An 11,769-nucleotide genomic window follows, 5' to 3' on the forward strand; every position below is an offset into this window, starting at 1 on the left:
GAGTTTTAAGCTGAAGAATGGTGGAGTTATTCGTTTTTGTTGTTTGCCACCTTGGTCATTAGCTCTAGAATATATTAATACATTTGGGTGTTGGGATACACACTATGGAACACTGGCATCAGATGTTTTAAGGAGTTTGTGGCAACTAATGGCAGGAGATGGTTCTGACCAAAAACTAAAACAGAGTTTCATAAAATGCAGGCTTACTATTAACTCAGTCGTGAGGTTATCGTGGAAAGCGTAGATAAGAATTATCATAGCCCAAGCTCCACCAGTTCCATACTGAGAGAGAGAGAGAGAGAGAGAGAGAGAGAGAGAGAGAGAGAGAGAGAGAGAGAGAGAGAGAGAGAGAGAGAGAGAGAGAGAGAGAGAGAGAGAGAGGACACAACCACAACAGTAAGCAACCTCTGGCTAGATTCGCATCTTCTTGGCGTAGTACAACCGTACGGAAACGCTGCCTTAATGTCCCCAATCAGGGCCACCAGACTAACAACCCACCTAAGGTAACGATACAGCCTTTGAGCTTCATCTCATCAGCTTTAAGAAACAACCTACCTTGGTGAACAGATGTCGTGGAAACTCTTAAGGGGCGTTTAGACGGTCAAACGGTTTGACAAACCCGGTTTGTCAAACAAGTGTTTGAAGTGATGTTTGACCGTGTGAATAGGGTATTTGGTTGTCAAACACGTTCGACAAATGTGTTTGACGACCAAATGCCCTATTCACACGGTCAAACATCACTTCAAACACTTACTTGTCTGACAAACCGGGTTTGTCAAACAGTTTGACTGTGTAAATGGCCCTTTCCATGCATTGCTGCGTGTAAGGCGAAGTGTATCCCACGCGGCCTGATAGATCGCTTCTTTACCGCGAAGGGAACAGGTGGGTGGGGGTACGGAACCTGTTCAGCGACATACTAGCCCCCGGGTGTGATACAAAGTCCAGGATCAAATGTCATTCGGATCCCGCGCGCGACTGGAAGAAAGTTATTGTGTTTCGGGACCGTTAATTCACCAGCGCTTCTATACTTGGGAAGAACGAGTTGACTTGGCATATAATGGAGGACACTATAAGAGACCATAAGGCCTACATTAGGTAGTTCCATGTCCCTTACCACCTTTCATCCCTGGCCATAGAATTGTCACTTTCACTTAGGAGAACCAATGAGTGCTAAGCCTATTCCATGAGTTAGCCACTCTATTGGTACATAAACATGAAAGTTAAAAACATTTTGAATTGCAGGAATATTTAGATAAACTTCATAAATCATTTCAGGTGTGGGAGGTAAAATCCAATGGAGAAAAAGTGTAAACATTTAGGAAACGTTTAACAACGAAAAGAGACAGTTCTAGCGATATGAAATGGGAGACTATAAAATTACAAAGGAGGAAAAGGATTTAGGAATCTTAATTAGGGTTGATCTTTTACCGGAAAATAACACACGCAGACACACACACACACACACACACACACACACACACACATATATATATATATATATATATATGTATACATATATGAATATATATCAATATATACATACATATATCTATCTATATATATACATACATACATACATACATATACATATGCATATATATCTATATATATATATATATATATATATATATATATATAAATATATATATATACATATGGTGGAAAAAGAAGACACGGGTCTAGTTCAGAGTTTATTCCTGACCGGTTTCGCTCTATGCTTCTTCAGAGGAATGTGACTCTGGGGGTGAAGCCGGCGGTATACATAGTATGAATAGGACCGCGTTCCCTCCTTGGAGGTGGGCTCCGTTTTGTTGTACAATTTGTAAATTATTGTACAACAAAACGGAGCCCACCTCCAAGGAGGGAACGCGGTCCTATCTATACTATGTACACCGCCAGCTTCACCCTAGAGTCACATTCCTCTGAAGAAGCATAGAGCGAAACCGGTCAGTAATAAACTCAGGAACTCGGAACTAGACCCGTGACTTCTTTTTCCACCTTCATCAACTTGTCACAATGTACCAGCATATAAATACATACACATATATATATATATATATATATATATATATATATATATTTGTATATTTCGGCAGCAGGTTTTCCTGTAGACAGGTTTCATTGAAGAAAATAGCAATTGATGCATTGATGATCTTCTTGTGTAGAGTTTCAATACGTCTAACTATAGACTTGGCTTCATCATGTCAAACCTGCCAATCCTGTCGACCGGGTGGACTTCGTCATCTACAAAAAACAAGAAAACTTCGAATTTCCTACTAAAGAATAACCCTTCCCCCGCTCCTTCTGAGTTGCAACGCAGCCATCTAGTGTATGAATTCTCCTGTAAACAAGGGAACTGTGAGTCCCTTCATTCTTCATACATAGGATACTGCACTACTAAACTCTCTAGAAGAATTACATTACACTTACAAAATGGTACACCTAAGACACACACAGAATCTCACCACAACACTATTCTTACCAGACAGACCATGGCTGAAAACACTAAAATCATAGGACAGGCTCAAGATACAAGACGGCTACAGATCCTCGAGGCCCTCCTCATTCAAGCCAACATGCCCACCTTAAACCTTCAGTCACAGGAATTCATGGTCATACCGTCCGCCAGGAGAGATGTGCTTCGCCCGAAGCCTAATACGCGACTGATGACCTCTACTCCCTGACGCATCGTTCCAAGCCTCTGATTGGCTGACCCATATACGGCGTTCTGTTCTCCCATTGGTTCCCTCACACCACAATTTCCTATTGGTTCTCTTTATGTTCACTATGATCCTCTCCTTTACTATATAAGTCTATGTATTCTGACCTTTTGTCATTGCATTGTCATTGCATTGATTCAACACAAGCTTCTAGAGGTCGGACGTCTCTTCGATCAGCTCTCTCTACAAGCTCCAAGTATCATCGCCGGCCGGTGGTGGCTGGGAGATATATCTCCTAGCTGCCGCCGGTCTGGCATGGCCGACCTCTCGTTGACGTCGGCAGGCGGGTTTACACCAATACAAATACACACACACATTTCCCAAGTCACGTAAATCTCTGTTTTCAGAGTAGTGCTTGGAAGAAAAGAGGCACATGCACACTTTCTCGCTAGCAAAGCAGAGGCCCAATCGTCTCTCAAAGTACGCCCAATCTGACCGCGGGCTGGTTGACGGAGAGACTTGGGACACCTTTCTGTCCGACCGGCCTGCAACCAAACGCTGGCCTCTCGCTGACGCTGGTGAGCGAGTTTACACTTCTGACATTTACACACAATTCCCAATCGCGTAATTCTCTGTTTTCAGAGTCGTGATTGGAAGGAAAGAGACCATACAACACCCGCCCGTCTGCCCCTCCCTCGCATCGCCACTGAATCTACTCTTCTGAATTCCAAACCCAGTCTGGGGATAAACAGACAACGCTCGCCCCACCTGTGGCTCATCAGGTTCGCCCTCGCCAGCGGTGGCGGCGGGGAGTTATCTCCTTGCCGCTCCCGTTCTGGTCACTGATCTCTCGTTGACGTCGGCAGGCGGGTGTACACCGCCCGTCTGCCCCCCCTCGCTCCGCCCCTTGATCAACTCTAAAAGGAATTCAAACCCAAAACCTGGGGATAATCAGGGGTCGCTCGCCCCACCTGTGGCTTATCAGGTTCGCCCTCGCCAGCGATGGCGGCGGGGAGTTATCTCCTTGCCGCTCCCGTTCTGGTCACTGATCTCTCGTTGACGTCGGCAGGCGGGTGTACACCGCCCGTCTGCCCCCCCTCGCTCCGCCCCTTGATCAACTCTAAAAGGAATTCAAACCCAAAACCTGGGGATAATCAGGGGTCGCTCGCCCCACCTGTGGCTTATCAGGTTCGCCCTCTACACGCGGAAAGTGAAATCAACTCACTTCTCGTAAGATAACACATACACCTCTCACGAACAGAGCCACAAATCACGCACAAACATAACCACTTACTTTTTCTTCGACTAAAATTCGCTTCCTTTCTAACTTTCTCTTCTACTACATCTTCTCATTTCAGTTTACCTCCCACTAAAGATTTTTCCGTTTTTCCACCTTTCTCTACTACTACGCCTCCTACCATTTTCTAAACTTTCGTTGGTGATCCTAACCCCGTTGGTAATCCCAATCTCCTAACCTCCGGCGTCGGCCGCTTCCCTCCAAGCTCCTGGTCAAGTCCTCCTATGCCATGACAACAATCTAGCCCCTAATTGCTCGCGATTCGCCCGGTGGCAATAGCCCTCTTTTATACACTACTATCATTTCATTTTCTAACAGACGTTCTTCCCCTCCCACAAAACCCGATCCCGCGCAGGCGAGGTGGTCTTTTCTTGAATTCCAGAATTCCAGAATTGCTTTTGAAAATGTACATAGTGTACGAAACGTCAAGCTCCAGTAAAACGCTACTCTTCTCCCTTCTGAGTTTGAATCATGTCCTTTGGACCTGCGATAGCAAACTTACCTCCTGAAGCCAAGTCTATAGTTAGACGTATTGAAACTCTACACAAGAAGATCATCAATATATATATATATATATATATATATATATATATATATACATATATGTATATATACATGTATATATATATAACATATATATATATATAATGTATATATATATATATATATATATATATATATATATATATATATATATAATGTATATATATATATATACGTACGTACCATCCTCCTGGTAGGTCCAAGACCTGTCAGTTACGATGCACCATTCTTCTCCATTGCTGTCTGTCGTTATAAATTTCACTCTCTTCAACTTCTTCAATCGATGTTCCTCTACTCTGCAAAGCTTTATCCACATTCACGATCCACCTCATCCACCCCACCGGTCTTCGTCCTTCTGGTTGCCATTCATACAGTTGTTTTGGCAATCTGTTTTCATCCATGCGCCTCATATGTCCATACCATCTGAGCTGGCCTCGCTGTACAAATTCCAGCACGGATTCCACTCCAAGTTCTGCCCGTATCACTTCGTTTCTAATTCTGTCCCTTCTTGTCACGCCATATATAATCCTCAAAACCCTCATTTCTGCTGCCCCTATTCTGCTCTCAGTCTTCCATGTTTCGGCTCCGTACGTCAGTATTGGTCGTAAAATGGTAGTGTACAAAAGTGTTTTTACTCTTCTTGGAATTGTTCTTTCCTTCAGCAGTGGGTACAGTAGGTTGACTTGTGCGCTCATCTTTCCAATTCTACTATTAATTTCACGTTCCATAAGTTCCATACCATTGAAATTTACACCTAAGTATTTAAACTCTTCAGTCTCTCTCAGTACATCATTTCCTACTCTTAGCACACTCTCACTCTCTTCTTTCTCTCTCTCTCTCTCTCTCTCTCTCTCTCTATATATATATATATATATATATATATATATATATTAACAACCGCAATGCACTTTAATTCTAAGCCATCAAAGACCAGCATGCTGAAATTGAAATATGGTACTGCCCAGGACTCGAACCCGGCATCCTCATGACAAGTACGACAGTGACTTGTCATGAGAATGCCGGGTTCAAGTCCTGGGCAGTACCATATTTTAATTTCAGCATGCTGGCCTGTGATGGCTTAGATTTAAAGTGCATTGCGGTTGTTAAAATGTATCTCTAATCACTGGAACCCATTCAGTGTTATATATATATATATATATATATATATATATATATATATATATGTCTGTATCTATGTATATTTTGACTGTAGATTCTCTTTAATACACACTAAGTTGAACACAATAATATTCTGACACTTACTAATCTTTTTTCTAGTATTCTCAATTTTTCTGGCTGTAGGTTTTCTTCAGGAGAATGAGCAAAGACAAGTCGTCCAAAGTCTTCCTAACTAACGTTTCGATTACCTGGAATCATCTTCAGAATATTATAACACAAGAGTTCCCAACCTGGGGTACAAATGTCCCAAGGAGGTCATTTGCCCTTTTCAGAAGGTAAATTAGGTCTGAGACAAATAACCACTACTATTCAATAATCACTAAAAATATATAAGTCTGTGATGGATCAAAATATTTAATAAATTACCTGGGTTTAGTTTACTGAAGTTATCTCCATTAAGAGTTCTCATGCAATCTACACGTACAGTTTTCATAACAGAAATTTAAATTTTATAACTTTTTTCACTTAATTTTTAACAGTCGGGAATCTGTTAAAATTCTTAATGGCTACAGAGGAACAAAAAACTTGGGAACTCTTGGTATAATAGAATACAAAGGACGGTAATAAAAATGATCACAAACTTGATCGACAAGACATATGAGAGAGATCGGAAAACTGATTTCCAACACTGGAGGCAGGAAGGGAGATGATGTGATAATTTCCTTCATAAGAGATCAAGGAATAGAAAAATTATAGAGAATTTGTTATTGTGGAATTAAAAAAACATCAAACGGAAATAAGATATATTAAAGAATAAAAGCAGTTTATGTTAGGTTGTGTCCACATTTGGAGTACAGGTTACTTTGAAATCTGTGTCAATAGCCATCTACGTGACGTCATGTCGTCTGGTTCGCAAGCGACCTCAGTATGACTGAGTTTTTTCGTTCTCTCTCTCTCTCTCTCTCTCTCTCTCTCTCTCTCTCTCTCTTTCTCTCTCTCTTTTCTTTGAGGGGGATAGTTTCGTAACGTCTCTAGTTCATAAATATGTGGCGGATACAAGGAAACATAACTCTCCAGATAAATGTATACCTTTGTGAAACAACTTAGAAGTACAAGCCAGAAACGTAAATGAAGTTAAGACAAATTTTGATATATAGAGATATAGAAACGGGATCCCATGAGCATAGCTCTTACTCCATTTACTACGATTGCATAAGTATGATTAGATAATCACAGATAGGAAAATACACACACACACACACACACACACACACACACACACACACACACACAAAGGATAAATACTTGGGAAAACTTAGAAGGTGATACAGCCTAAGCTCAAACAATACATGAATTCAAATCTAAACATAATAATTGCAAATCAAGAATATAGATTAAGTTGGAATTGTACGTGAATTTGAGGCTAGATATGATCAATTGGAGACTAGGAAACGGGACCCGACGAGCGTTGCTCCTTTCCTGTATAATAATATCAGTTAATACAACTAGGTGAACACACACACACACAAACACACGCACACACTCGGTGGCGCGGTTGGTAGAGTCCCAGACTGTCAGTATGGCGGTACCGGCGGTACCTGGTTCGAATCCTGCCCAGGGTTGAAACAATTTCAGTATCGCTGCGCTTCGAGTCGTTACTCCAACTCTCGTGGGCGGGGAGTTGGGTGTGTGTGTGCGTGTATGGTCACAGCATTACCGATAGATCGGTCATACGAGCTCTGAGCTCTTTTCCGGGAGGGAAATAACTGTCGATCACGAGTCCAACACGCGATTCAAAGACCAAGGTGAATCACACATACACACACACACACACACACACACACACACACACACACACACACACACTAAAGGGTCAGATGAGAAAATTGCCTCAATTGAACCCTCAACAATGAACTCGTGAAGATGCGTCTTTATGTCTGCAAGGCTATTATTCTATGACTCGATGTTCCAAATAAGATGACACTAAATAGGGACAATGGGCCCGTGGACAAAGCCAGGTTTGAGCTGGACACGAGTTTGAGGAACAGAGGAAGATTGGTACTTATACTGTGGGTATCAGGACAAGTAGAGAATTTTTGAGTTTTACCAAAAGGAGCTTGGTAACAAGGCTTCTGGTTTTGTTACCTGATACTGACGTTCTTGCATTTTTTTTTTCGCAATCTTTACGGTGTCCGTAAAATCTGGTTGGAAAAGATATAATGTTATGTTGTCATTGTTATTATTGTTGTTGTTGCCGTTGTTGTTGTTGTTGTTGATTATGTTGTTGTTGTTGTTGTTGCCGTTGTTGTTGTTGTTGTTGTTGTTGTTGTTGTTGTTGCTGCTGCTGCTGCTGTTGTTGGTATTGTTGTTGTTGTTGTTGTTGTCGTTGTTGTTGCTGTTGTTATTATTGTCGTTTCCATTGCAGCCGTTGTTTTTGTTGTTTGGTTAGGACTTGTTTCTAATAGTTGACATCTAAATTGTACCGCAGTTATTTACATTTATTCTAAGACCTTAAAATGACATGATGCGGGATTAATTATATAATAATTAAAACTTTAATATTAATTCTGCTGTAACCTGTTTAACCACACTTCACGGATATAAACACAATCTACTTTTTATCAATCTTAATTTTGTGCACACTTTAATAACTTGATTTGTTTATATTTTTTTGTTATTTTTCCGTTCTTTTGTTCCTGCTATTAATTCTTGGCATGGGTGTAATAGGCTAAGGGGTAGAACGGCTTCGATCCAAGGTAGTATATCTACGACAGAGGAAGTATAGAAACGCTGGTAAACTATAACCCATGACCACAACGCAATGACATAGAGGGGACTGACACTTACTGAGCTAGCACAGGGGTGGGCAAGCTTTAACTATGGGTGCCAAGTTCAACCAAATGTTTGATACAAAAAAAAAAAAAAAAAAAAAAAAAAAAAAAAATCGCTTGCTAATGGAGAAGATCTATAGAACTACATAGGATTACGGTCCCCTCCCTTGAACTCCTGGTGCCCAGACCGCGACCCAACGCTGAATGCGGCTACCAATAGTCATACAAAAGAAGTTGGAGATTTATTAGTTATTTGTTTTAAGGTGAGCTCTGGCTTTCGCGTGCCGGAAAAAAAAAGCCGTTGGTGTGCCAATTTTGGCACGTGTGCCAAAGGTTGCCCACGCATGATCTAGCATATCCACGTGGCTTAGCAGCTTAGTTTGAATATATCAGCCCTGGATGAGTTGATATACCCACACCTTAATAACCTTACCTGAAAGACAGAGTGGATATGTTTTTGTAATTGCAGACAATGGAATGGTGATGGACTAGTTTCCATTATGAAAGGATTCTAATTGGCCAGCGCCTCGCCTTACAATAATCACATCATCAGGTGAATTTCCGAACAGAATGTCAATCATTCGTGAATGTTGGAGAACTGGGAAATATACATGAGCCACTTATTACTGAGAGGATAATGCGCATCAATTATATATAACATTCGTACAACGAATCCGACATATGTCGCTCCTTTACCAGTATAATTCTCCAAAGCGGTGACCGTTAATTAACGGTAATTTTGAATTTGAGTTATTGAATTCTTAAGTCAATATGATTGGTGATATGCAAGGAATGTGCATCCAGAGTCAAGACATTGGGATTATCGGTTCTTCTTGCGAGAGAAGGTATTTGGGAACGCCACATATATCAGACGTGTTTCTAAACCTTTTAAGCTTTCCGGACACCTTATATCGACTTGTATATCTAAAGAACCCTTGATACGGGGTTAGATAGGATATAGTCACTTTTTCTAAGCATTTGGTGATAGAAATATTATATCATACAAATCATCGCCATATTCTCAGAGATGCAACTAGACAGGAAAAAAATCGACATTTCGATTAAGACATACTGTGTAATAACGAATTATACAAAACTAAACCATGACAGGATTAACTGTAACATGTTGAATTCTCCGTCCTGAGGACACCTTGGTAGATTTATGCGGCCCCCTTGAGGTCCGTGGATTCCTGGTTAAGGAACACTGAGAATAGAACACAATGTAATGGGAGAGAGGTAGACTTCCGAACAGGAAATGGAGTTTTCAATAGAAGAGAACATAAGAACACAAGAATGAAGAAGACTGAGAAAGACCATAAGGTCTAGGCAGTGTCCCTTACTACCTGCCATCCCTATCCACTAAGCAACTCTTAAAACAACCATTTGTTTCAGCGCTTAATACATGGTTACTAAGCCCATTCCATTTGTTTACCACTTTGTTGGTAAACCAGTTCTTTTCTATTTCCGTCTTAAACCTAGATTTGTCAATTCTAAACCAATTACTACGAGTTCTGACCTGTTGTCTTAACATGATGACCTTGTCTGCGTCATCTTTGTTAAAGTCTTTAGCCCATTTGAAAGACCTGGGTGAGGCTGTGCCGACCGGGATGAGGGAAGCCTCTTTTCGTGAGGAATAGAGGTATGGTCTCTCTCTTTTTTCTCTCTCTCTTCCTCTCCCTCTCTTGCCCCCTCTCTCTCTCATATTGCTATGGAAGACACAAAAAGCGTAGAGCCAATTCAACTCCTTGGCAATGAAAAGATAAACTAACGAAATTAAATACACAAATTAGTAAATAAATAAATAAATGAATATATAAATGAAGATGTATTGATAAATAAACACAATCACAATTGAACCAACAACCTAACTTAAGAACAAGGCTGACCTCGCTAATGAAGAATATATATAAATAAATGAACAAAGTTCATCAGACAAGATCCACTTTGATCTTTGATGGAGGGCGGAAAAATCAACGTCTGTTTTTTTAATAAACAAAGTAAATAAAACGCACGAGGGAGCGCCGTATTCATCTGGGTGAATGGATGTTTGTGGCTAACGAGTTGGATTGTGAGAAGGGGAATTGGGGGGAGGGGAATTGAGAAGCGAAGTGGATTAATATAACTTAAATGAAATAGGAATTACAGACCCTGTGGAACACTGAGAAAGAAGATAATAGATGGTGAAGAAGATCTGGAGGGGTGGGGAATACAGTAATCCAGTGGGAGGAGGGAATGTCCAGAGGAGTGGTCATGTGGGTGTGGAGGGCGGGGCTGCGTGACGTCATCGTGGCATAGTGCCTCCCGCGGCCGAAAGTGACACCTCTCAATCTACACCAACATGCCTGTACGGTGTATACACCCTACCTATGCGTTGCTGTTTGAAGGAAAGATGGATGGGTTATGATTTTCGAATCATTCAACTTTTTAACTTCTTAAAATGCCTCGGGAGTTTCGTTTCCTCCCTTCCTCCTCCCCCCCATCCGCCCACCTTTTCTTCTTCTTTCTCCGTGGGCGTGTCGCGGGATCGTAGGGCGGAGAGAGGGAGGAGACACTGAATACAAGCGACGCTCCTTCTCCGTGCCCTCCGGCAACAGAATAACATAAGTCTGAACCTTACGCGACGATCGATAAACGATTTGCCCCGTTTTCTTTCACGTTCAAGGACAACTCCAGGAAAGCTTTTGTCCTTTATTTATCCACAAATTGAATCGAACTAATTTCCTTTAAAATTTTAGAATTATATTAAAATAGATTTGTAAACTCTTACGATCAGGTCAAAATGTCCACACGCACGCTGCGAAGTCATATTTTTTACTTGAAGAGAATTTTTTTTTTTTTTTTTTTTCTTAATTCTAGAATATCGCACCCAGGGATACAATTACCGTTTGGATTTGTCTCATGTTCATTTTGAAATTCACACACACAAAGATATGTTATTACGCGCTAATATCGGCTCTGCAAAAAAATACAGTAAAATACAATACCTCGGGTGCATAGTGTCGACATTTTATTCGAAAGCTGAAACTTGTATTAACATCAGAAAAATCAATAATTATTTATTTTTCAGTTATTTCAATCATCCAAACAATTTTTTATTATGCGTGTGTGTCTGTATGGACATTGTACTGGTAACATCTATTCAATATTTTTCTATATTTCCCATTTTCTGAAATGGAGGTCCATTTTCTATTCCTCGTATTGGACAAGATCATCAATATACAAAAATACTTTTATTTTTCTAGACTATTCATGGAAAGTCTTGGCAAGATAAAAGTCATTTGAATCTTATTGAATTTCTATTTAGATGACGTGGTTAATT

The sequence above is a fragment of the Oratosquilla oratoria genome, chromosome 38 (genome assembly GCF_046742065.1).
Source record: "Oratosquilla oratoria isolate Oo_2021 chromosome 38, ASM4674206v1, whole genome shotgun sequence".
NCBI lineage: Eukaryota > Metazoa > Arthropoda > Malacostraca > Stomatopoda > Squillidae > Oratosquilla > Oratosquilla oratoria.